Raw genomic sequence first — 24,779 nt, 5'->3', positions numbered from 1 at the left:
GGTGAGGAGGAGCGAGAGCTTTCCGCGCTGGTACCTTTGCCGTGGGAGAAATCGCCGGACGTTTGCAGTGTCGGAGGCGGGCTCTGCCGATGGTGAGAGCGAGAGCGAGTGTCGGCAGGGTTCAGAGTCAAGCAAGGACGGAGCGCCGCTGTGCGCGATCGGCAGAGCCCTGCTCCGACACTGCGAACGTCCGGCGATTTCTCCCACGGCAACAGCGCCAGCACTGAAAGCTCCTGCCGCTCCCCACCTTGCCTTGCCAGCGCTTTCGCAGCGTAGCGCACAGTGGTGAACCGCACTCGCCTTTCCTCCAGGCCCTTCGAATACGCGTTCTCGAGCTCCCTCTCACTCTCGGCAGAGAGCAGCTCCCGAAGCGCAAGAGGCCAGCGATTTCTCCGCACAATAGGTCTAAGGGCTTAGTGCTGTTGCTGGCCCTCACCTTCGCTTTGCCAGCGCTTTCACAGCTAAACACGCACCGAGGATCTGCCCTTGTCTTGCCTCCCGGCACTTGCCAATACACTTTCTCAAGCTCCCCCTCACTCTCGGCAGAGACCAGCTCCCAAAGTGCACACGTCCGGCAATTTCTCCCAGCCCGTAATTCTAAGGCCTTGGTGCTGCGAAAGCGCTGGCACGGGAAGGCGAGGAGCAGCATGAGCTTTCAGTGCTGGCCCCTTGGGTGCGGGAGAAAGCGCCGGATGTTTGCAGTGCTGGAGCAGGGCTCTGCCGATCGTGAGACAGAGGGCGGGCAGTATTAGGAGCCGGGCAAGCCCGGAGCCCCGTGTGCGCTTGGCTGTGAAAGCGCTCGCAAGGGAAGGTGAGGAGCAGCCACAGCTCTAAGCCCTGAGAGCGACAGTGTGGGGAAATCGCCGGACGTTTGCACTTGGGGAACGTCTCTCTGCCGAGAGTGAGCGAGAGCTTGACAATGCGTGTGTATCGGGAGCGCTGGGAGGCTAGGCAAGGGCAGATCCCCAGGGTGCGTTTGGCTGTGAAAGCGCTCGCAAGGGAAGGTGAGGAGCAGCCACAGCTCTAAGCCCTGAGAGCTACCGTGTGGGAGAAATCGCCTGACGTTTGCGCTTGGGGAGCTCCTCCGTGCCCAGAGCGAGCCCGAGACTGCGTGTATTCAGAGTGCGCGGAGGGAAGGCAAGCGCAGGTCACCGTTGTGCGCTACGCTGCGAAAGCGCTGGCAAGGGAAGGTGAGGAGGAGCGAGAGCTTTCCGCGCTGGTACCTTTGCCGTGGGAGAAATCGCCGGACGTTTGCAGTGTCGGAGGCGGGCTCTGCCGATGGTGAGAGCGAGAGCGAGTGTCGGCAGGGTTCAGAGTCAAGCAAGGACGGAGCGCCGCTGTGCGCGATCGGCAGAGCCCTGCTCCGACACTGCGAACGTCCGGCGATTTCTCCCACGGCAACAGCGCCAGCACTGAAAGTTCCTGCCGCTCCCCACCTTGCCTTGCCAGCGCTTTCGCAGCGTAGCGCACAGTGGTGAACCGCACTCGCCTTTCCTCCAGGCCCTTCGAATACGCGTTCTCGAGCTCCCTCTCACTCTCGGCAGAGAGCAGCTCCCGAAGCGCAAGAGGCCAGCGATTTCTCCGCACAATAGGTCTAAGGGCTTAGTGCTGTTGCTGGCCCTCACCTTCGCTTTGCCAGCGCTTTCACAGCTAAACACGCACCGAGGATCTGCCCTTGTCTTGCCTCCCGGCACTTGCCAATACACTTTCTCAAGCTCCCCCTCACTCTCGGCAGAGACCAGCTCCCAAAGTGCACACGTCCGGCAATTTCTCCCAGCCCGTAATTCTAAGGCCTTGGTGCTGCGAAAGCGCTGGCACGGGAAGGCGAGGAGCAGCATGAGCTTTCAGTGCTGGCCCCTTGGGTGCGGGAGAAAGCGCCGGATGTTTGCAGTGCTGGAGCAGGGCTCTGCCGATCGTGAGACAGAGGGCGGGCAGTATTAGGAGCCGGGCAAGCCCGGAGCCCCGTGTGCGCTTGGCTGTGAAAGCGCTCGCAAGGGAAGGTGAGGAGCAGCCACAGCTCTAAGCCCTGAGAGCGACAGTGTGGGGAAATCGCCGGACGTTTGCACTTGGGGAACGTCTCTCTGCCGAGAGTGAGCGAGAGCTTGACAATGCGTGTGTATCGGGAGCGCTGGGAGGCTAGGCAAGGGCAGATCCCCAGGGTGCGTTTGGCTGTGAAAGCGCTCGCAAGGGAAGGTGAGGAGCAGCCACAGCTCTAAGCCCTGAGAGCTACCGTGTGGGAGAAATCGCCTGACGTTTGCGCTTGGGGAGCTCCTCCGTGCCCAGAGCGAGCCCGAGACTGTGTGTATTCAGAGTGCGCGGAGGGAAGGCAAGCGCAGGTCACCGTTGTGCGCTACGCTGCGAAAGCGCTGGCAAGGGAAGGTGAGGAGGAGCGAGAGCTTTCCGCGCTGGTACCTTTGCCGTGGGAGAAATCGCTGGACGTTTGCAGTGTCGGAGGCGGGCTCTGCCGATGGTGAGAGCGAGAGCGAGCGTCGGCAGGGTTCAGAGTCAAGCAAGGACGGAGCGCCGCTGTGCGCGATCGGCAGAGCCCTGCTCCGACACTGCGAACGTCCAGCGATTTCTCCCACGGCAACAGCGCCAGCACTGAAAGTTCCTGCCGCTCCCCACCTTGCCTTGCCAGCGCTTTCGCAGCGTAGCGCACAGTGGTGAACCGCACTCGCCTTTCCTCCAGGCCCTTCGAATACGCGTTCTCGAGCTCCCTCTCACTCTCGGCAGAGAGCAGCTCCCGAAGCGCAAGAGGCCAGCGATTTCTCCGCACAATAGGTCTAAGGGCTTAGTGCTGTTGCTGGGCCTCACCTTCGCTTTGCCAGCGCTTTCACAGCTAAACACGCACCGAGGATCTGCCCTTGTCTTGCCTCCCGGCACTTGCCAATACACTTTCTCAAGCTCCCCCTCACTCTCGGCAGAGACCAGCTCCCAAAGTGCACACGTCCGGCAATTTCTCCCAGCCCGTAATTCTAAGGCCTTGGTGCTGCGAAAGCGCTGGCACGGGAAGGCGAGGAGCAGCATGAGCTTTCAGTGCTGGCCCCTTGGGTGCGGGAGAAAGCGCCGGATGTTTGCAGTGCTGGAGCAGGGCTCTGCCGATCGTGAGACAGAGGGTGGGCAGTATTAGGAGCCGGGCAAGCCCGGAGCCCCGTGTGCGCTTGGCTGTGAAAGCGCTCGCAAGGGAAGGTGAGGAGCAGCCACAGCTCTAAGCCCTGAGAGCGACAGTGTGGGGAAATCGCCGGACGTTTGCACTTGGGGAACGTCTCTCTGCCGAGAGTGAGCGAGAGCTTGACAATGCGTGTGTATCGGGAGCGCTGGGAGGCTAGGCAAGGGCAGATCCCCAGGGTGCGTTTGGCTGTGAAAGCGCTCGCAAGGGAAGGTGAGGAGCAGCCACAGCTCTAAGCCCTGAGAGCTACCGTGTGGGAGAAATCGCCTGACGTTTGCGCTTGGGGAGCTCCTCCGTGCCCAGAGCGAGCCCGAGACTGCGTGTATTCAGAGTGCGCGGAGGGAAGGCAAGCGCAGGTCACCGTTGTGCGCTACGCTGCGAAAGCGCTGGCAAGGGAAGGTGAGGAGGAGCGAGAGCTTTCTGCGCTGGTACCTTTGCCGTGGGAGAAATCGCCGGACGTTTGCAGTGTCGGAGGCGGGCTCTGCCGATGGTGAGAGCGAGAGCGAGCGTCGGCAGGGTTCAGAGTCAAGCAAGGACGGAGCGCCGCTGTGCGCGATCGGCAGAGCCCTGCTCCGACACTGCGAACGTCCGGCGATTTCTCCCACGGCAACAGCGCCAGCACTGAAAGTTCCTGCCGCTCCCCACCTTGCCTTGCCAGCGCTTTCGCAGCGTAGCGCACAGTGGTGAACCGCACTCGCCTTTCCTCCAGGCCCTTCGAATACGCGTTCTCGAGCTCCCTCTCACTCTCGGCAGAGAGCAGCTCCCGAAGCGCAAGAGGCCAGCGATTTCTCCGCACAATAGGTCTAAGGGCTTAGTGCTGTTGCTGGGCCTCACCTTCGCTTTGCCAGCGCTTTCACAGCTAAACACGCACCGAGGATCTGCCCTTGTCTTGCCTCCCGGCACTTGCCAATACACTTTCTCAAGCTCCCCCTCACTCTCGGCAGAGACCAGCTCCCAAAGTGCACACGTCCGGCAATTTCTCCCAGCCCGTAATTCTAAGGCCTTGGTGCTGCGAAAGCGCTGGCACGGGAAGGCGAGGAGCAGCATGAGCTTTCAGTGCTGGCCCCTTGGGTGCGGGAGAAAGCGCCGGATGTTTGCAGTGCTGGAGCAGGGCTCTGCCGATCGTGAGACAGAGGGCGGGCAGTATTAGGAGCCGGGCAAGCCCGGAGCCCCGTGTGCGCTTGGCTGTGAAAGCGCTCGCAAGGGAAGGTGAGGAGCAGCCACAGCTCTAAGCCCTGAGAGCGACAGTGTGGGGAAATCGCCGGACGTTTGCACTTGGGGAACGTCTCTCTGCCGAGAGTGAGCGAGAGCTTGACAATGCGTGTGTATCGGGAGCGCTGGGAGGCTAGGCAAGGGCAGATCCCCAGGGTGCGTTTGGCTGTGAAAGCGCTCGCAAGGGAAGGTGAGGAGCAGCCACAGCTCTAAGCCCTGAGAGCTACCGTGTGGGAGAAATCGCCTGACGTTTGCGCTTGGGGAGCTCCTCCGTGCCCAGAGCGAGCCCGAGACTGTGTGTATTCAGAGTGCGCGGAGGGAAGGCAAGCGCAGGTCACCGTTGTGCGCTACGCTGCGAAAGCGCTGGCAAGGGAAGGTGAGGAGGAGCGAGAGCTTTCCGCGCTGGTACCTTTGCCGTGGGAGAAATCGCCGGACGTTTGCAGTGTCGGAGGCGGGCTCTGCCGATGGTGAGAGCGAGAGCGAGTGTCGGCAGGGTTCAGAGTCAAGCAAGGACGGAGCGCCGCTGTGCGCGATCGGCAGAGCCCTGCTCCGACACTGCGAACGTCCGGCGATTTCTCCCACGGCAACAGCGCCAGCACTGAAAGTTCCTGCCGCTCCCCACCTTGCCTTGCCAGCGCTTTCGCAGCGTAGCGCACAGTGGTGAACCGCACTCGCCTTTCCTCCAGGCCCTTCGAATACGCGTTCTCGAGCTCCCTCTCACTCTCGGCAGAGAGCAGCTCCCGAAGCGCAAGAGGCCAGCGATTTCTCCGCACAATAGGTCTAAGGGCTTAGTGCTGTTGCTGGCCCTCACCTTCGCTTTGCCAGCGCTTTCACAGCTAAACACGCACCGAGGATCTGCCCTTGTCTTGCCTCCCGGCACTTGCCAATACACTTTCTCAAGCTCCCCCTCACTCTCGGCAGAGACCAGCTCCCAAAGTGCACACGTCCGGCAATTTCTCCCAGCCCGTAATTCTAAGGCCTTGGTGCTGCGAAAGCGCTGGCACGGGAAGGCGAGGAGCAGCATGAGCTTTCAGTGCTGGCCCCTTGGGTGCGGGAGAAAGCGCCGGATGTTTGCAGTGCTGGAGCAGGGCTCTGCCGATCGTGAGACAGAGGGCGGGCAGTATTAGGAGCCGGGCAAGCCCGGAGCCCCGTGTGCGCTTGGCTGTGAAAGCGCTCGCAAGGGAAGGTGAGGAGCAGCCACAGCTCTAAGCCCTGAGAGCGACAGTGTGGGGAAATCGCCGGACGTTTGCACTTGGGGAACGTCTCTCTGCCGAGAGTGAGCGAGAGCTTGACAATGCGTGTGTATCGGGAGCGCTGGGAGGCTAGGCAAGGGCAGATCCCCAGGGTGCGTTTGGCTGTGAAAGCGCTCGCAAGGGAAGGTGAGGAGCAGCCACAGCTCTAAGCCCTGAGAGCTACCGTGTGGGAGAAATCGCCTGACGTTTGCGCTTGGGGAGCTCCTCCGTGCCCAGAGCGAGCCCGAGACTGCGTGTATTCAGAGTGCGCGGAGGGAAGGCAAGCGCAGGTCACCGTTGTGCGCTACGCTGCGAAAGCGCTGGCAAGGGAAGGTGAGGAGGAGCGAGAGCTTTCCGCGCTGGTACCTTTGCCGTGGGAGAAATCGCCGGACGTTTGCAGTGTCGGAGGCGGGCTCTGCCGATGGTGAGAGCGAGAGCGAGTGTCGGCAGGGTTCAGAGTCAAGCAAGGACGGAGCGCCGCTGTGCGCGATCGCCAGAGCCCTGCTCCGACACTGCGAACGTCCGGCGATTTCTCCCACGGCAACAGCGCCAGCACTGAAAGTTCCTGCCGCTCCCCACCTTGCCTTGCCAGCGCTTTCGCAGCGTAGCGCACAGTGGTGAACCGCACTCGCCTTTCCTCCAGGCCCTTCGAATACGCGTTCTCGAGCTCCCTCTCACTCTCGGCAGAGAGCAGCTCCCGAAGCGCAAGAGGCCAGCGATTTCTCCGCACAATAGGTCTAAGGGCTTAGTGCTGTTGCTGGCCCTCACCTTCGCTTTGCCAGCGCTTTCACAGCTAAACACGCACCGAGGATCTGCCCTTGTCTTGCCTCCCGGCACTTGCCAATACACTTTCTCAAGCTCCCCCTCACTCTCGGCAGAGACCAGCTCCCAAAGTGCACACGTCCGGCAATTTCTCCCAGCCCGTAATTCTAAGGCCTTGGTGCTGCGAAAGCGCTGGCACGGGAAGGCGAGGAGCAGCATGAGCTTTCAGTGCTGGCCCCTTGGGTGCGGGAGAAAGCGCCGGATGTTTGCAGTGCTGGAGCAGGGCTCTGCCGATCGTGAGACAGAGGGTGGGCAGTATTAGGAGCCGGGCAAGCCCGGAGCCCCGTGTGCGCTTGGCTGTGAAAGCGCTCGCAAGGGAAGGTGAGGAGCAGCCACAGCTCTAAGCCCTGAGAGCGACAGTGTGGGGAAATCGCCGGACGTTTGCACTTGGGGAACGTCTCTCTGCCGAGAGTGAGCGAGAGCTTGACAATGCGTGTGTATCGGGAGCGCTGGGAGGCTAGGCAAGGGCAGATCCCCAGGGTGCGTTTGGCTGTGAAAGCGCTCGCAAGGGAAGGTGAGGAGCAGCCACAGCTCTAAGCCCTGAGAGCTACCGTGTGGGAGAAATCGCCTGACGTTTGCGCTTGGGGAGCTCCTCCGTGCCCAGAGCGAGCCCGAGACTGCGTGTATTCAGAGTGCGCGGAGGGAAGGCAAGCGCAGGTCACCGTTGTGCGCTACGCTGCGAAAGCGCTGGCAAGGGAAGGTGAGGAGGAGCGAGAGCTTTCCGCGCTGGTACCTTTGCCGTGGGAGAAATCGCTGGACGTTTGCAGTGTCGGAGGCGGGCTCTGCCGATGGTGAGAGCGAGAGCGAGTGTCGGCAGGGTTCAGAGTCAAGCAAGGACGGAGCGCCGCTGTGCGCGATCGGCAGAGCCCTGCTCCGACACTGCGAACGTCCGGCGATTTCTCCCACGGCAACAGCGCCAGCACTGAAAGTTCCTGCCGCTCCCCACCTTGCCTTGCCAGCGCTTTCGCAGCGTAGCGCACAGTGGTGAACCGCACTCGCCTTTCCTCCAGGCCCTTCGAATACGCGTTCTCGAGCTCCCTCTCACTCTCGGCAGAGAGCAGCTCCCGAAGCGCAAGAGGCCAGCGATTTCTCCGCACAATAGGTCTAAGGGCTTAGTGCTGTTGCTGGCCCTCACCTTCGCTTTGCCAGCGCTTTCACAGCTAAACACGCACCGAGGATCTGCCCTTGTCTTGCCTCCCGGCACTTGCCAATACACTTTCTCAAGCTCCCCCTCACTCTCGGCAGAGACCAGCTCCCAAAGTGCACACGTCCGGCAATTTCTCCCAGCCCGTAATTCTAAGGCCTTGGTGCTGCGAAAGCGCTGGCACGGGAAGGCGAGGAGCAGCATGAGCTTTCAGTGCTGGCCCCTTGGGTGCGGGAGAAAGCGCCGGATGTTTGCAGTGCTGGAGCAGGGCTCTGCCGATCGTGAGACAGAGGGTGGGCAGTATTAGGAGCCGGGCAAGCCCGGAGCCCCGTGTGCGCTTGGCTGTGAAAGCGCTCGCAAGGGAAGGTGAGGAGCAGCCACAGCTCTAAGCCCTGAGAGCGACAGTGTGGGGAAATCGCCGGACGTTTGCACTTGGGGAACGTCTCTCTGCCGAGAGTGAGCGAGAGCTTGACAATGCGTGTGTATCGGGAGCGCTGGGAGGCTAGGCAAGGGCAGATCCCCAGGGTGCGTTTGGCTGTGAAAGCGCTCGCAAGGGAAGGTGAGGAGCAGCCACAGCTCTAAGCCCTGAGAGCTACCGTGTGGGAGAAATCGCCTGACGTTTGCGCTTGGGGAGCTCCTCCGTGCCCAGAGCGAGCCCGAGACTGCGTGTATTCAGAGTGCGCGGAGGGAAGGCAAGCGCAGGTCACCGTTGTGCGCTACGCTGCGAAAGCGCTGGCAAGGGAAGGTGAGGAGGAGCGAGAGCTTTCCGCGCTGGTACCTTTGCCGTGGGAGAAATCGCCGGACGTTTGCAGTGTCGGAGGCGGGCTCTGCCGATGGTGAGAGCGAGAGCGAGTGTCGGCAGGGTTCAGAGTCAAGCAAGGACGGAGCGCCGCTGTGCGCGATCGGCAGAGCCCTGCTCCGACACTGCGAACGTCCGGCGATTTCTCCCACGGCAACAGCGCCAGCACTGAAAGTTCCTGCCGCTCCCCACCTTGCCTTGCCAGCGCTTTCGCAGCGTAGCGCACAGTGGTGAACCGCACTCGCCTTTCCTCCAGGCCCTTCGAATACGCGTTCTCGAGCTCCCTCTCACTCTCGGCAGAGAGCAGCTCCCGAAGCGCAAGAGGCCAGCGATTTCTCCGCACAATAGGTCTAAGGGCTTAGTGCTGTTGCTGGCCCTCACCTTCGCTTTGCCAGCGCTTTCACAGCTAAACACGCACCGAGGATCTGCCCTTGTCTTGCCTCCCGGCACTTGCCAATACACTTTCTCAAGCTCCCCCTCACTCTCGGCAGAGACCAGCTCCCAAAGTGCACACGTCCGGCAATTTCTCCCAGCCCGTAATTCTAAGGCCTTGGTGCTGCGAAAGCGCTGGCACGGGAAGGCGAGGAGCAGCATGAGCTTTCAGTGCTGGCCCCTTGGGTGCGGGAGAAAGCGCCGGATGTTTGCAGTGCTGGAGCAGGGCTCTGCCGATCGTGAGACAGAGGGTGGGCAGTATTAGGAGCCGGGCAAGCCCGGAGCCCCGTGTGCGCTTGGCTGTGAAAGCGCTCGCAAGGGAAGGTGAGGAGCAGCCACAGCTCTAAGCCCTGAGAGCGACAGTGTGGGGAAATCGCCGGACGTTTGCACTTGGGGAACGTCTCTCTGCCGAGAGTGAGCGAGAGCTTGACAATGCGTGTGTATCGGGAGCGCTGGGAGGCTAGGCAAGGGCAGATCCCCAGGGTGCGTTTGGCTGTGAAAGCGCTCGCAAGGGAAGGTGAGGAGCAGCCACAGCTCTAAGCCCTGAGAGCTACCGTGTGGGAGAAATCGCCTGACGTTTGCGCTTGGGGAGCTCCTCCGTGCCCAGAGCGAGCCCGAGACTGTGTGTATTCAGAGTGCGCGGAGGGAAGGCAAGCGCAGGTCACCGTTGTGCGCTACGCTGCGAAAGCGCTGGCAAGGGAAGGTGAGGAGGAGCGAGAGCTTTCCGCGCTGGTACCTTTGCCGTGGGAGAAATCGCCGGACGTTTGCAGTGTCGGAGGCGGGCTCTGCCGATGGTGAGAGCGAGAGCGAGTGTCGGCAGGGTTCAGAGTCAAGCAAGGACGGAGCGCCGCTGTGCGCGATCGGCAGAGCCCTGCTCCGACACTGCGAACGTCCGGCGATTTCTCCCACGGCAACAGCGCCAGCACTGAAAGTTCCTGCCGCTCCCCACCTTGCCTTGCCAGCGCTTTCGCAGCGTAGCGCACAGTGGTGAACCGCACTCGCCTTTCCTCCAGGCCCTTCGAATACGCGTTCTCGAGCTCCCTCTCACTCTCGGCAGAGAGCAGCTCCCGAAGCGCAAGAGGCCAGCGATTTCTCCGCACAATAGGTCTAAGGGCTTAGTGCTGTTGCTGGGCCTCACCTTCGCTTTGCCAGCGCTTTCACAGCTAAACACGCACCGAGGATCTGCCCTTGTCTTGCCTCCCGGCACTTGCCAATACACTTTCTCAAGCTCCCCCTCACTCTCGGCAGAGACCAGCTCCCAAAGTGCACACGTCCGGCAATTTCTCCCAGCCCGTAATTCTAAGGCCTTGGTGCTGCGAAAGCGCTGGCACGGGAAGGCGAGGAGCAGCATGAGCTTTCAGTGCTGGCCCCTTGGGTGCGGGAGAAAGCGCCGGATGTTTGCAGTGCTGGAGCAGGGCTCTGCCGATCGTGAGACAGAGGGTGGGCAGTATTAGGAGCCGGGCAAGCCCGGAGCCCCGTGTGCGCTTGGCTGTGAAAGCGCTCGCAAGGGAAGGTGAGGAGCAGCCACAGCTCTAAGCCCTGAGAGCGACAGTGTGGGGAAATCGCCGGACGTTTGCACTTGGGGAACGTCTCTCTGCCGAGAGTGAGCGAGAGCTTGACAATGCGTGTGTATCGGGAGCGCTGGGAGGCTAGGCAAGGGCAGATCCCCAGGGTGCGTTTGGCTGTGAAAGCGCTCGCAAGGGAAGGTGAGGAGCAGCCACAGCTCTAAGCCCTGAGAGCTACCGTGTGGGAGAAATCGCCTGACGTTTGCGCTTGGGGAGCTCCTCCGTGCCCAGAGCGAGCCCGAGACTGTGTGTATTCAGAGTGCGCGGAGGGAAGGCAAGCGCAGGTCACCGTTGTGCGCTACGCTGCGAAAGCGCTGGCAAGGGAAGGTGAGGAGGAGCGAGAGCTTTCCGCGCTGGTACCTTTGCCGTGGGAGAAATCGCCGGACGTTTGCAGTGTCGGAGGCGGGCTCTGCCGATGGTGAGAGCGAGAGCGAGTGTCGGCAGGGTTCAGAGTCAAGCAAGGACGGAGCGCCGCTGTGCGCGATCGGCAGAGCCCTGCTCCGACACTGCGAACGTCCGGCGATTTCTCCCACGGCAACAGCGCCAGCACTGAAAGTTCCTGCCGCTCCCCACCTTGCCTTGCCAGCGCTTTCGCAGCGTAGCGCACAGTGGTGAACCGCACTCGCCTTTCCTCCAGGCCCTTCGAATACGCGTTCTCGAGCTCCCTCTCACTCTCGGCAGAGAGCAGCTCCCGAAGCGCAAGAGGCCAGCGATTTCTCCGCACAATAGGTCTAAGGGCTTAGTGCTGTTGCTGGCCCTCACCTTCGCTTTGCCAGCGCTTTCACAGCTAAACACGCACCGAGGATCTGCCCTTGTCTTGCCTCCCGGCACTTGCCAATACACTTTCTCAAGCTCCCCCTCACTCTCGGCAGAGACCAGCTTCCAAAGTGCACACGTCCGGCAATTTCTCCCAGCCCGTAATTCTAAGGCCTTGGTGCTGCGAAAGCGCTGGCACGGGAAGGCGAGGAGCAGCATGAGCTTTCAGTGCTGGCCCCTTGGGTGCGGGAGAAAGCGCCGGATGTTTGCAGTGCTGGAGCAGGGCTCTGCCGATCGTGAGACAGAGGGCGGGCAGTATTAGGAGCCGGGCAAGCCCGGAGCCCCGTGTGCGCTTGGCTGTGAAAGCGCTCGCAAGGGAAGGTGAGGAGCAGCCACAGCTCTAAGCCCTGAGAGCGACAGTGTGGGGAAATCGCCGGACGTTTGCACTTGGGGAACGTCTCTCTGCCGAGAGTGAGCGAGAGCTTGACAATGCGTGTGTATCGGGAGCGCTGGGAGGCTAGGCAAGGGCAGATCCCCAGGGTGCGTTTGGCTGTGAAAGCGCTCGCAAGGGAAGGTGAGGAGCAGCCACAGCTCTAAGCCCTGAGAGCTACCGTGTGGGAGAAATCGCCTGACGTTTGCGCTTGGGGAGCTCCTCCGTGCCCAGAGCGAGCCCGAGACTGTGTGTATTCAGAGTGCGCGGAGGGAAGGCAAGCGCAGGTCACCGTTGTGCGCTACGCTGCGAAAGCGCTGGCAAGGGAAGGTGAGGAGGAGCGAGAGCTTTCCGCGCTGGTACCTTTGCCGTGGGAGAAATCGCCGGACGTTTGCAGTGTCGGAGGCGGGCTCTGCCGATGGTGAGAGCGAGAGCGAGTGTCGGCAGGGTTCAGAGTCAAGCAAGGACGGAGCGCCGCTGTGCGCGATCGGCAGAGCCCTGCTCCGACACTGCGAACGTCCGGCGATTTCTCCCACGGCAACAGCGCCAGCACTGAAAGTTCCTGCCGCTCCCCACCTTGCCTTGCCAGCGCTTTCGCAGCGTAGCGCACAGTGGTGAACCGCACTCGCCTTTCCTCCAGGCCCTTCGAATACGCGTTCTCGAGCTCCCTCTCACTCTCGGCAGAGAGCAGCTCCCGAAGCGCAAGAGGCCAGCGATTTCTCCGCACAATAGGTCTAAGGGCTTAGTGCTGTTGCTGGCCCTCACCTTCGCTTTGCCAGCGCTTTCACAGCTAAACACGCACCGAGGATCTGCCCTTGTCTTGCCTCCCGGCACTTGCCAATACACTTTCTCAAGCTCCCCCTCACTCTCGGCAGAGACCAGCTCCCAAAGTGCACACGTCCGGCAATTTCTCCCAGCCCGTAATTCTAAGGCCTTGGTGCTGCGAAAGCGCTGGCACGGGAAGGCGAGGAGCAGCATGAGCTTTCAGTGCTGGCCCCTTGGGTGCGGGAGAAAGCGCCGGATGTTTGCAGTGCTGGAGCAGGGCTCTGCCGATCGTGAGACAGAGGGCGGGCAGTATTAGGAGCCGGGCAAGCCCGGAGCCCCGTGTGCGCTTGGCTGTGAAAGCGCTCGCAAGGGAAGGTGAGGAGCAGCCACAGCTCTAAGCCCTGAGAGCGACAGTGTGGGGAAATCGCCGGACGTTTGCACTTGGGGAACGTCTCTCTGCCGAGAGTGAGCGAGAGCTTGACAATGCGTGTGTATCGGGAGCGCTGGGAGGCTAGGCAAGGGCAGATCCCCAGGGTGCGTTTGGCTGTGAAAGCGCTCGCAAGGGAAGGTGAGGAGCAGCCACAGCTCTAAGCCCTGAGAGCTACCGTGTGGGAGAAATCGCCTGACGTTTGCGCTTGGGGAGCTCCTCCGTGCCCAGAGCGAGCCCGAGACTGTGTGTATTCAGAGTGCGCGGAGGGAAGGCAAGCGCAGGTCACCGTTGTGCGCTACGCTGCGAAAGCGCTGGCAAGGGAAGGTGAGGAGGAGCGAGAGCTTTCCGCGCTGGTACCTTTGCCGTGGGAGAAATCGCTGGACGTTTGCAGTGTCGGAGGCGGGCTCTGCCGATGGTGAGAGCGAGAGCGAGCGTCGGCAGGGTTCAGAGTCAAGCAAGGACGGAGCGCCGCTGTGCGCGATCGGCAGAGCCCTGCTCCGACACTGCGAACGTCCAGCGATTTCTCCCACGGCAACAGCGCCAGCACTGAAAGTTCCTGCCGCTCCCCACCTTGCCTTGCCAGCGCTTTCGCAGCGTAGCGCACAGTGGTGAACCGCACTCGCCTTTCCTCCAGGCCCTTCGAATACGCGTTCTCGAGCTCCCTCTCACTCTCGGCAGAGAGCAGCTCCCGAAGCGCAAGAGGCCAGCGATTTCTCCGCACAATAGGTCTAAGGGCTTAGTGCTGTTGCTGGCCCTCACCTTCGCTTTGCCAGCGCTTTCACAGCTAAACACGCACCGAGGATCTGCCCTTGTCTTGCCTCCCGGCACTTGCCAATACACTTTCTCAAGCTCCCCCTCACTCTCGGCAGAGACCAGCTCCCAAAGTGCACACGTCCGGCAATTTCTCCCAGCCCGTAATTCTAAGGCCTTGGTGCTGCGAAAGCGCTGGCACGGGAAGGCGAGGAGCAGCATGAGCTTTCAGTGCTGGCCCCTTGGGTGCGGGAGAAAGCGCCGGATGTTTGCAGTGCTGGAGCAGGGCTCTGCCGATCGTGAGACAGAGGGTGGGCAGTATTAGGAGCCGGGCAAGCCCGGAGCCCCGTGTGCGCTTGGCTGTGAAAGCGCTCGCAAGGGAAGGTGAGGAGCAGCCACAGCTCTAAGCCCTGAGAGCGACAGTGTGGGGAAATCGCCGGACGTTTGCACTTGGGGAACGTCTCTCTGCCGAGAGTGAGCGAGAGCTTGACAATGCGTGTGTATCGGGAGCGCTGGGAGGCTAGGCAAGGGCAGATCCCCAGGGTGCGTTTGGCTGTGAAAGCGCTCGCAAGGGAAGGTGAGGAGCAGCCACAGCTCTAAGCCCTGAGAGCTACCGTGTGGGAGAAATCGCCTGACGTTTGCGCTTGGGGAGCTCCTCCGTGCCCAGAGCGAGCCCGAGACTGCGTGTATTCAGAGTGCGCGGAGGGAAGGCAAGCGCAGGTCACCGTTGTGCGCTACGCTGCGAAAGCGCTGGCAAGGGAAGGTGAGGAGGAGCGAGAGCTTTCCGCGCTGGTACCTTTGCCGTGGGAGAAATCGCCGGACGTTTGCAGTGTCGGAGGCGGGCTCTGCCGATGGTGAGAGCGAGAGCGAGTGTCGGCAGGGTTCAGAGTCAAGCAAGGACGGAGCGCCGCTGTGCGCGATCGGCAGAGCCCTGCTCCGACACTGCGAACGTCCGGCGATTTCTCCCACGGCAACAGCGCCAGCACTGAAAGTTCCTGCCGCTCCCCACCTTGCCTTGCCAGCGCTTTCGCAGCGTAGCGCACAGTGGTGAACCGCACTCGCCTTTCCTCCAGGCCCTTCGAATACGCGTTCTCGAGCTCCCTCTCACTCTCGGCAGAGAGCAGCTCCCGAAGCGCAAGAGGCCAGCGATTTCTCCGCACAATAGGTCTAAGGGCTTAGTGCTGTTGCTGGCCCTCACCTTCGCTTTGCCAGCGCTTTCACAGCTAAACACGCACCGAGGATCTGCCCTTGTCTTGCCTCCCGGCACTTGCCAATACACTTTCTCAAGCTCCCCCTCACTCTCGGCAGAGACCAGCTCCCAAAGTGCACACGTCCGGCAATTTCTCCCAGCCCGTAATTCTAAGGCCTTGGTGCTGCGAAAGCGCTGGCACGGGAAGGCGAGGAGCAGCATGAGCTTTCAGTGCTGGCCCCTTGGGTGCGGGAGAAAGCGCCGGATGTTTGCAGTGCTGGAGCAGGGCTCTGCCGATCGTGAGACAGAGGGTGGGCAGTATTAGGAGCCGGGCAAGCCCGGAGCCCCGTGTGCGCTTGGCTGTGAAAGCGCTCGCAAGGGAAGGTGAGGAGCAGCCACAGCTCTAAGCCCTGAGAGCGACAGTGTGGGGAAATCGCCGGACGTTTGCACTTGGGGAACGTCTCTCTGCCGAGAGTGAGCGAGAGCTTGACAATGCGTGTGTATCGGGAGCGCTGGGAGGCTAGGCAAGGGCAGATCCCCAGGGTGCGTTTGGCTGTGAAAGCGCTCGCAAGGGAAGGTGAGGAGCAGCCACAGCTCTAAGCCCTGAGAGCTACCGTGTGGGAGAAATCGCCTGACGTTTGCGCTTGGGGAGCTCCTCCGTGCCCAGAGCGAGCCCGAGACTGTGTGTATTCAGAGTGCGCGGAGGGAAGGCAAGCGCAGGTCACCGTTGTGCGCTACGCTGCGAAAGCGCTGGCAAGGGAAGGTGAGGAGGAGCGAGAGCTTTCCGCGCTGGTACCTTTGCCGTGGGAGAAATCGCCGGACGTTTGCAGTGTCGGAGGCGGGCTCTGCCGATGGTGAGAGCGAGAGCGAGTGTCGGCAGGGTTCAGAGTCAAGCAAGGACGGAGCGCCGCTGTGCGCGATCGGCAGAGCCCTGCTCCGACACTGCGAACGTCCGGCGATTTCTCCCACGGCAACAGCGCCAGCACTGAAAGTTCCTGCCGCTCCCCACCTTGCCTTGCCAGCGCTTTCGCAGCGTAGCGCACAGTGGTGAACCGCACTCGCCTTTCCTCCAGGCCCTTCGAATACGCGTTCTCGAGCTCCCTCTCACTCTCGGCAGAGAGCAGCTCCCGAAGCGCAAGAGGCCAGCGATTTCTCCGCACAATAGGTCTAAGGGCTTAGTGCTGTTGCTGGCCCTCACCTTCGCTTTGCCAGCGCTTTCACAGCTAAACACGCACCGAGGATCTGCCCTTGTCTTGCCTCCCGGCACTTGCCAATACACTTTCTCAAGCTCCCCCTCACTCTCGGCAGAGACCAGCTCCCAAAGTGCACACGTCCGGCAATTTCTCCCAGCCCGTAATTCTAAGGCCTTGGTGCTGCGAAAGCGCTGGCACGGGAAGGCGAGGAGCAGCATGAGCTTTCAGTGCTGGCCCCTTGGGTGCGGGAGAAAGCGCCGGATGTTTGCAGTGCTGGAGCAGGGCTCTGCCGATCGTGAGACAGAGGGTGGGCAGTATTAGGAGCCGGGCAAGCCCGGAGCCCCGTGTGCGCTTGGCTGTGAAAGCGCTCGCAAGGGAAGGTGAGGAGCAGCCACAGCTCTAAGCCCTGAGAGCGACAGTGTGGGGAAATCGCCGGACGTTTGCACTTGGGGAACGTCTCTCTGCCGAGAGTGAGCGAGAGCTTGACAATGCGTGTGTATCGGGAGCGCTGGGAGGCTAGGCAAGGGCAGATCCCCAGGGTGCGTTTGGCTGTGAAAGCGCTCGCAAGGGAAGGTGAGGAGCAGCCACAGCTCTAAGCCCTGAGAGCTACCGTGTGGGAGAAATCGCCTGACGTTTGCGCTTGGGGAGCTCCTCCGTGCCCAGAGCGAGCCCGAGACTGTGTGTATTCAGAGTGCGCGGAGGGAAGGCAAGCGCAGGTCACCGTTGTGCGCTACGCTGCGAAAGCGCTGGCAAGGGAAGGTGAGGAGGAGCGAGAGCTTTCCGCGCTGGTACCTTTGCCGTGGGAGAAATCGCCGGACGTTTGCAGTGTCGGAGGCGGGCTCTGCCGATGGTGAGAGCGAGAGCGAGTGTCGGCAGGGTTCAGAGTCAAGCAAGGACGGAGCGCCGCTGTGCGCGATCGGCAGAGCCCTGCTCCGACACTGCGAACGTCCGGCGATTTCTCCCACGGCAACAGCGCCAGCACTGAAAGTTCCTGCCGCTCCCCACCTTGCCTTGCCAGCGCTTTCGCAGCGTAGCGCACAGTGGTGAACCGCACTCGCCTTTCCTCCAGGCCCTTCGAATACGTGTTCTCGAGCTCCCTCTCACTCTCGGCAGAGAGCAGCTCCCGAAGCGCAAGAGGCCAGCGATTTCTCCGCACAATAGGTCTAAGGGCTTAGTGCTGTTGCTGGGCCTCACCTTCGCTTTGCCAGCGCTTTCACAGCTAAACACGCACCGAGGATCTGCCCTTGTCTTGCCTCCCGGCACTTGCCAATACACTTTCTCAAGCTCCCCCTCACTCTCGGCAGAGACCAGCTCCCAAAGTGCACACGTCCGGCAATTTCTCCCAGCCCGTAATTCTAAGGCCTTGGTGCTGCGAAAGCGCTGGCACGGGAAGGCGAGGAGCAGCATGAGCTTTCAGTGCTGGCCCCTTGGGTGCGGGAGAAAGCGCCGGATGTTTGCAGTGCTGGAGCAGGGCTCTGCCGATCGTGAGACAGAGGGCGGGCAGTATTAGGAGCCGGGCAAGCCCGGAGCCCCGTGTGCGCTTGGCTGTGAAAGCGCTCGCAAGGGAAGGTGAGGAGCAGCCACAGCTCTAAGCCCTGAGAGCGACAGTGTGGGGAAATCGCCGGACGTTTGCACTTGGGGAACGTCTCTCTGCCGAGAGTGAGCGAGAGCTTGACAATGCGTGTGTATCGGGAGCGCTGGGAGGCTAGGCAAGGGCAGATCCCCAGGGTGCGTTTGGCTGTGAAAGCGCTCGCAAGGGAAGGTGAGGAGCAGCCACAGCTCTAAGCCCTGAGAGCTACCGTGTGGGAGAAATCGCCTGACGTTTGCGCTTGGGGAGCTCCTCCGTGCCCAGAGCGAGCCCGAGACTGCGTGTATTCAGAGTGCGCGGAGGGAAGGCAAGCGCAGGTCACCGTTGTGCGCTACGCTGCGAAAGCGCTGGCAAGGGAAGGTGAGGAGGAGCGAGAGCTTTCCGCGCTGGTACCTTTGCCGTGGGAGAAATCGCCGGACGTTTGCAGTGTCGGAGGCGGGCTCTGCCGATGGTGAGAGCGAGAGCGAGTGTCGGCAGGGTTCAGAGTCAAGCAAGGACGGAGCGCCGCTGTGCGCGATCGGCAGAGCCCTGCTCCGACACTGCGAACGTCCGGCGATTTCTCCCACGGCAACAGCGCCAGCACTGAAAGTTCCTGCCGCTCCCCACCTTGCCTTGCCAGCGCTTTCGCAGCGTAGCGCACAGTGGTGAACCGCACTCGCCTTTCCTCCAGGCCCTTCGAATACGCGTTCTCGAGCTCCCTCTCACTCTCGGCAGAGAGCAGCTCCCGAAGCGCAAGAGGCCAGCGATTTCTCCGCACAATAGGTCTAAGGGCTTAGTGCTGTTGCTGGGCCTCACCTTCGCTTTGCCAGCGCTTTCACAGCTAAACACGCACCGAGGATCTGCCCTTGTCTTGCCTCCCGGCACTTGCCAATACACTTTCTCAAGCTCCCCCTCACTCTCGGCAGAGACCAGCTCCCAAAGTGCACACGTCCGGCAATTTCTCCCAGCCCGTAATTCTAAGGCCTTGGTGCTGCGAAAGCGCTGGCACGGGAAGGCGAGGAGCAGCATGAGCTTTCAGTGCTGGCCCCTTGGGTGCGGGAGAAAGCGCCGGATGTTTGCAGTGCTGGAGCAGGGCTCTGCCGATCGTGAGACAGAGGGTGGGCAGTATTAGGAGCCGGGCAAGCCCGGAGCCCCGTGTGCGCTTGGCTGTGAAAGCGCTCGCAAGGGAAGGTGAGGAGCAGCCACAGCTCTAAGCCCTGAGAGCGACAGTGTGGGGAAATCGCCGGACGTTTGCACTTGGGGAACGTCTCTCTGCCGAGAGTGAGCGAGAGCTTGACAATGCGTGTGTATCGGGAGCGCTGGGAGGCTAGGCAAGGGCAGATCCCCAGGGTGCGTTTGGCTGTGAAAGCGCTCGCAAGGGAAGGTGAGGAGCAGCCACAGCTCTAAGCCCTGAGAGCTACCGTGTGGGAGAAATCGCCTGACGTTTGCGCTTGGGGAGCTCCTCCGTGCCCAGAGCGAGCCCGAGACTGTGTGTATTCAGAGTGCGCGGAGGGAAGGCAAGCGCAGGTCACCGTTGTGCGCTACGCTGCGAAAGCGCTGGCAAGGGAAGGTGAGGAGGAGCGAGAGCTTTCCGCGCTGGTACCTTTGCCGTGGGAGAAATCGCCGGACGTTTGCAGTGTCGGAGGCGGGCTCTGCCGATGGTGAGAGCGAGAGCGAGTGTCGGCAGGGTTCAGAGTCAAGCAAGGACGGAGCGCCGCTGTGCGCGATCGGCAGAGCCCTGCTCCGACACTGCGAACGTCCGGCGATTTCTCCCACGGCAACAGCGCCAGCACTGAAAGTTCCTGCCGCTCCCCACCTTGCCTTGCCAGCGCTTTCGCAGCGTAGCGCACAGTGGTGAACCGCACTCGCCTTTCCTCCAGGCCCTTCGAATACGCGTTCTCGAGCTCCCTCTCACTCTCGGCAGAGAGCAGCTCCCGAAGCGCAAGAGGCCAGCGATTTCTCCGCACAATAGGTCTAAGGGCTTAGTGCTGTTGCTGGCCCTCACCTTCGCTTTGCCAGCGCTTTCACAGCTAAACACGCACCGAGGATCTGCCCTTGTCTTGCCTCCCGGCACTTGCCAATACACTTTCTCAAGCTCCCCCTCACTCTCGGCAGAGACCAGCTCCCAAAGTGCACACGTCCGGCAATTTCTCCCAGCCCGTAATTCTAAGGCCTTGGTGCTGCGAAAGCGCTGGCACGGGAAGGCGAGGAGCAGCATGAGCTTTCAGTGCTGGCCCCTTGGGTGCGGGAGAAAGCGCCGGATGTTTGCAGTGCTGGAGCAGGGCTCTGCCGATCGTGAGACAGAGGGTGGGCAGTATTAGGAGCCGGGCAAGCCCGGAGCCCCGTGTGCGCTTGGCTGTGAAAGCGCTCGCAAGGGAAGGTGAGGAGCAGCCACAGCTCTAAGCCCTGAGAGCGACAGTGTGGGGAAATCGCCGGACGTTTGCACTTGGGGAACGTCTCTCTGCCGAGAGTGAGCGAGAGCTTGACAATGCGTGTGTATCGGGAGCGCTGGGAGGCTAGGCAAGGGCAGATCCCCAGGGTGCGTTTGGCTGTGAAAGCGCTCGCAAGGGAAGGTGAGGAGCAGCCACAGCTCTAAGCCCTGAGAGCTACCGTGTGGGAGAAATTGCCTGACGTTTGCGCTTGGGGAGCTCCTCCGTGCCCAGAGCGAGCCCGAGACTGTGTGTATTCAGAGTGCGCGGAGGGAAGGCAAGCGCAGGTCACCGTTGTGCGCTACGCTGCGAAAGCGCTGGCAAGGGAAGGTGAGGAGGAGCGAGAGCTTTCCGCGCTGGTACCTTTGCCGTGGGAGAAATCGCCGGACGTTTGCAGTGTCGGAGGCGGGCTCTGCCGATGGTGAGAGCGAGAGCGAGTGTCGGCAGGGTTCAGAGTCAAGCAAGGACGGAGCGCCGCTGTGCGCGATCGGCAGAGCCCTGCTCCGACACTGCGAACGTCCGGCGATTTCTCCCACGGCAACAGCGCCAGCACTGAAAGTTCCTGCCGCTCCCCACCTTGCCTTGCCAGCGCTTTCGCAGCGTAGCGCACAGTGGTGAACCGCACTCGCCTTTCCTCCAGGCCCTTCGAATACGCGTTCTCGAGCTCCCTCTCACTCTCGGCAGAGAGCAGCTCCCGAAGCGCAAGAGGCCAGCGATTTCTCCGCACAATAGGTCTAAGGGCTTAGTGCTGTTGCTGGCCCTCACCTTCGCTTTGCCAGCGCTTTCACAGCTAAACACGCACCGAGGATCTGCCCTTGTCTTGCCTCCCGGCACTTGCCAATACACTTTCTCAAGCTCCCCCTCACTCTCGGCAGAGACCAGCTCCCAAAGTGCACACGTCCGGCAATTTCTCCCAGCCCGTAATTCTAAGGCCTTGGTGCTGCGAAAGCGCTGGCACGGGAAGGCGAGGAGCAGCATGAGCTTTCAGTGCTGGCCCCTTGGGTGCGGGAGAAAGCGCCGGATGTTTGCAGTGCTGGAGCAGGGCTCTGCCGATCGTGAGACAGAGGGTGGGCAGTATTAGGAGCCGGGCAAGCCCGGAGCCCCGTGTGCGCTTGGCTGTGAAAGCGCTCGCAAGGGAAGGTGAGGAGCAGCCACAGCTCTAAGCCCTGAGAGCGACAGTGTGGGGAAATCGCCGGACGTTTGCACTTGGGGAACGTCTCTCTGCCGAGAGTGAGCGAGAGCTTGACAATGCGTGTGTATCGGGAGCGCTGGGAGGCTAGGCAAGGGCAGATCCCCAGGGTGCGTTTGGCTGTGAAAGCGCTCGCAAGGGAAGGTGAGGAGCAGCCACAGCTCTAAGCCCTGAGAGCTACCGTGTGGGAGAAATCGCCTGACGTTTGCGCTTGGGGAGCTCCTCCGTGCCCAGAGCGAGCCCGAGACTGTGTGTATTCAGAGTGCGCGGAGGGAAGGCAAGCGCAGGTCACCGTTGTGCGCTACGCTGCGAAAGCGCTGGCAAGGGAAGGTGAGGAGGAGCGAGAGCTTTCCGCGCTGGTACCTTTGCCGTGGGAGAAATCGCCGGACGTTTGCAGTGTCGGAGGCGGGCTCTGCCGATGGTGAGAGCGAGAGCGAGTGTCGGCAGGGTTCAGAGTCAAGCAAGGACGGAGCGCCGCTGTGCGCGATCGGCAGAGCCCTGCTCCGACACTGCGAACGTCCGGCGATTTCTCCCACGGCAACAGCGCCAGCACTGAAAGTTCCTGCCGCTCCCCACCTTGCCTTGCCAGCGCTTTCGCAGCGTAGCGCACAGTGGTGAACCGCACTCGCCTTTCCTCCAGGCCCTTCGAATACGCGTTCTCGAGCTCCCTCTCACTCTCGGCAGAGAGCAGCTCCCGAAGCGCAAGAGGCCAGCGATTTCTCCGCACAATAGGTCTAAGGGCTTAGTGCTGTTGCTGGGCCTCACCTTCGCTTTGCCAGCGCTTTCACAGCTAAACACGCACCGAGGATCTGCCCTTGTCTTGCCTCCCGGCACTTGCCAATACACTTTCTCAAGCTCCCCCTCACTCTCGGCAGAGACCAGCTCCCAAAGTGCACACGTCCGGCAATTTCTCCCAGCCCGTAATTCTAAGGCCTTGGTGCTGCGAAAGCGCTGGCACGGGAAGGCGAGGAGCAGCATGAGCTTTCAGTGCTGGCCCCTTGGGTGCGGGAGAAAGCGCCGGATGTTTGCAGTGCTGGAGCAGGGCTCTGCCGATCGTGAGACAGAGGGCGGGCAGTATTAGGAGCCGGGCAAGCCCGGAGCCCCGTGTGCGCTTGGCTGTGAAAGCGCTCGCAAGGGAAGGTGAGGAGCAGCCACAGCTCTAAGCCCTGAGAGCGACAGTGTGGGGAAATCGCCGGACGTTTGCACTTGGGGAACGTCTCTCTGCCGAGAGTGAGCGAGAGCTTGACAATGCGTGTGTATCGGGAGCGCTGGGAGGCTAGGCAAGGGCAGATCCCCAGGGTGCGTTTGGCTGTGAAAGCGCTCGCAAGGGAAGGTGAGGAGCAGCCACAGCTCTAAGCCCTGAGAGCTACCGTGTGGGAGAAATCGCCTGACGTTTGCGCTTGGGGAGCTCCTCCGTGCCCAGAGCGAGCCCGAGACTGCGTGTATTCAGAGTGCGCGGAGGGAAGGCAAGCGCAGGTCACCGTTGTGCGCTACGCTGCGAAAGCGCTGGCAAGGGAAGGTGAGGAGGAGCGAGAGCTTTCCGCGCTGGTACCTTTGCCGTGGGAGAAATCGCCGGACGTTTGCAGTGTCGGAGGCGGGCTCTGCCGATGGTGAGAGCGAGAGCGAGTGTCGGCAGGGTTCAGAGTCAAGCAAGGACGGAGCGCCGCTGTGCGCGATCGGCAGAGCCCTGCTCCGACACTGCGAACGTCCGGCGATTTCTCCCACGGCAACAGCGCCAGCACTGAAAGTTCCTGCCGCTCCCCACCTTGCCTTGCCAGCGCTTTCGCAGCGTAGCGCACAGTGGTGAACCGCACTCGCCTTTCCTCCAGGCCCTTCGAATACGCGTTCTCGAGCTCCCTCTCACTCTCGGCAGAGAGCAGCTCCCGAAGCGCAAGAGGCCAGCGATTTCTCCGCACAATAGGTCTAAGGGCTTAGTGCTGTTGCTGGGCCTCACCTTCGCTTTGCCAGCGCTTTCACAGCTAAACACGCACCGAGGATCTGCCCTTGTCTTGCCTCCCGGCACTTGCCAATACACTTTCTCAAGCTCCCCCTCACTCTCGGCAGAGACCAGCTCCCAAAGTGCACACGTCCGGCAATTTCTCCCAGCCCGTAATTCTAAGGCCTTGGTGCTGCGAAAGCGCTGGCACGGGAAGGCGAGGAGCAGCATGAGCTTTCAGTGCTGGCCCCTTGGGTGCGGGAGAAAGCGCCGGATGTTTGCAGTGCTGGAGCAGGGCTCTGCCGATCGTGAGACAGAGGGTGGGCAGTATTAGGAGCCGGGCAAGCCCGGAGCCCCGTGTGCGCTTGGCTGTGAAAGCGCTCGCAAGGGAAGGTGAGGAGCAGCCACAGCTCTAAGCCCTGAGAGCGACAGTGTGGGGAAATCGCCGGACGTTTGCACTTGGGGAACGTCTCTCTGCCGAGAGTGAGCGAGAGCTTGACAATGCGTGTGTATCGGGAGCGCTGGGAGGCTAGGCAAGGGCAGATCCCCAGGGTGCGTTTGGCTGTGAAAGCGCTCGCAAGGGAAGGTGAGGAGCAGCCACAGCTCTAAGCCCTGAGAGCTACCGTGTGGGAGAAATCGCCTGACGTTTGCGCTTGGGGAGCTCCTCCGTGCCCAGAGCGAGCCCGAGACTGTGTGTATTCAGAGTGCGCGGAGGGAAGGCAAGCGCAGGTCACCGTTGTGCGCTACGCTGCGAAAGCGCTGGCAAGGGAAGGTGAGGAGGAGCGAGAGCTTTCCGCGCTGGTACCTTTGCCGTGGGAGAAATCGCCGGACGTTTGCAGTGTCGGAGGCGGGCTCTGCCGATGGTGAGAGCGAGAGCGAGTGTCGGCAGGGTTCAGAGTCAAGCAAGGACGGAGCGCCGCTGTGCGCGATCGGCAGAGCCCTGCTCCGACACTGCGAACGTCCGGCGATTTCTCCCACGGCAACAGCGCCAGCACTGAAAGTTCCTGCCGCTCCCCACCTTGCCTTGCCAGCGCTTTCGCAGCGTAGCGCACAGTGGTGAACCGCACTCGCCTTTCCTCCAGGCCCTTCGAATACGCGTTCTCGAGCTCCCTCTCACTCTCGGCAGAGAGCAGCTCCCGAAGCGCAAGAGGCCAGCGATTTCTCCGCACAATAGGTCTAAGGGCTTAGTGCTGTTGCTGGCCCTCACCTTCGCTTTGCCAGCGCTTTCACAGCTAAACACGCACCGAGGATCTGCCCTTGTCTTGCCTCCCGGCACTTGCCAATACACTTTCTCAAGCTCCCCCTCACTCTCGGCAGAGACCAGCTCCCAAAGTGCACACGTCCGGCAATTTCTCCCAGCCCGTAATTCTAAGGCCTTGGTGCTGCGAAAGCGCTGGCACGGGAAGGCGAGGAGCAGCATGAGCTTTCAGTGCTGGCCCCTTGGGTGCGGGAGAAAGCGCCGGATGTTTGCAGTGCTGGAGCAGGGCTCTGCCGATCGTGAGACAGAGGGTGGGCAGTATTAGGAGCCGGGCAAGCCCGGAGCCCCGTGTGCGCTTGGCTGTGAAAGCGCTCGCAAGGGAAGGTGAGGAGCAGCCACAGCTCTAAGCCCTGAGAGCGACAGTGTGGGGAAATCGCCGGACGTTTGCACTTGGGGAACGTCTCTCTGCCGAGAGTGAGCGAGAGCTTGACAATGCGTGTGTATCGGGAGCGCTGGGAGGCTAGGCAAGGGCAGATCCCCAGGGTGCGTTTGGCTGTGAAAGCGCTCGCAAG

The sequence above is a fragment of the Pelecanus crispus genome, chromosome 14 (assembly GCF_030463565.1).
Source record: "Pelecanus crispus isolate bPelCri1 chromosome 14, bPelCri1.pri, whole genome shotgun sequence".
Classification (NCBI taxonomy): domain Eukaryota; kingdom Metazoa; phylum Chordata; class Aves; order Pelecaniformes; family Pelecanidae; genus Pelecanus; species Pelecanus crispus.
This window is presented reverse-complemented; position numbering follows the sequence as displayed.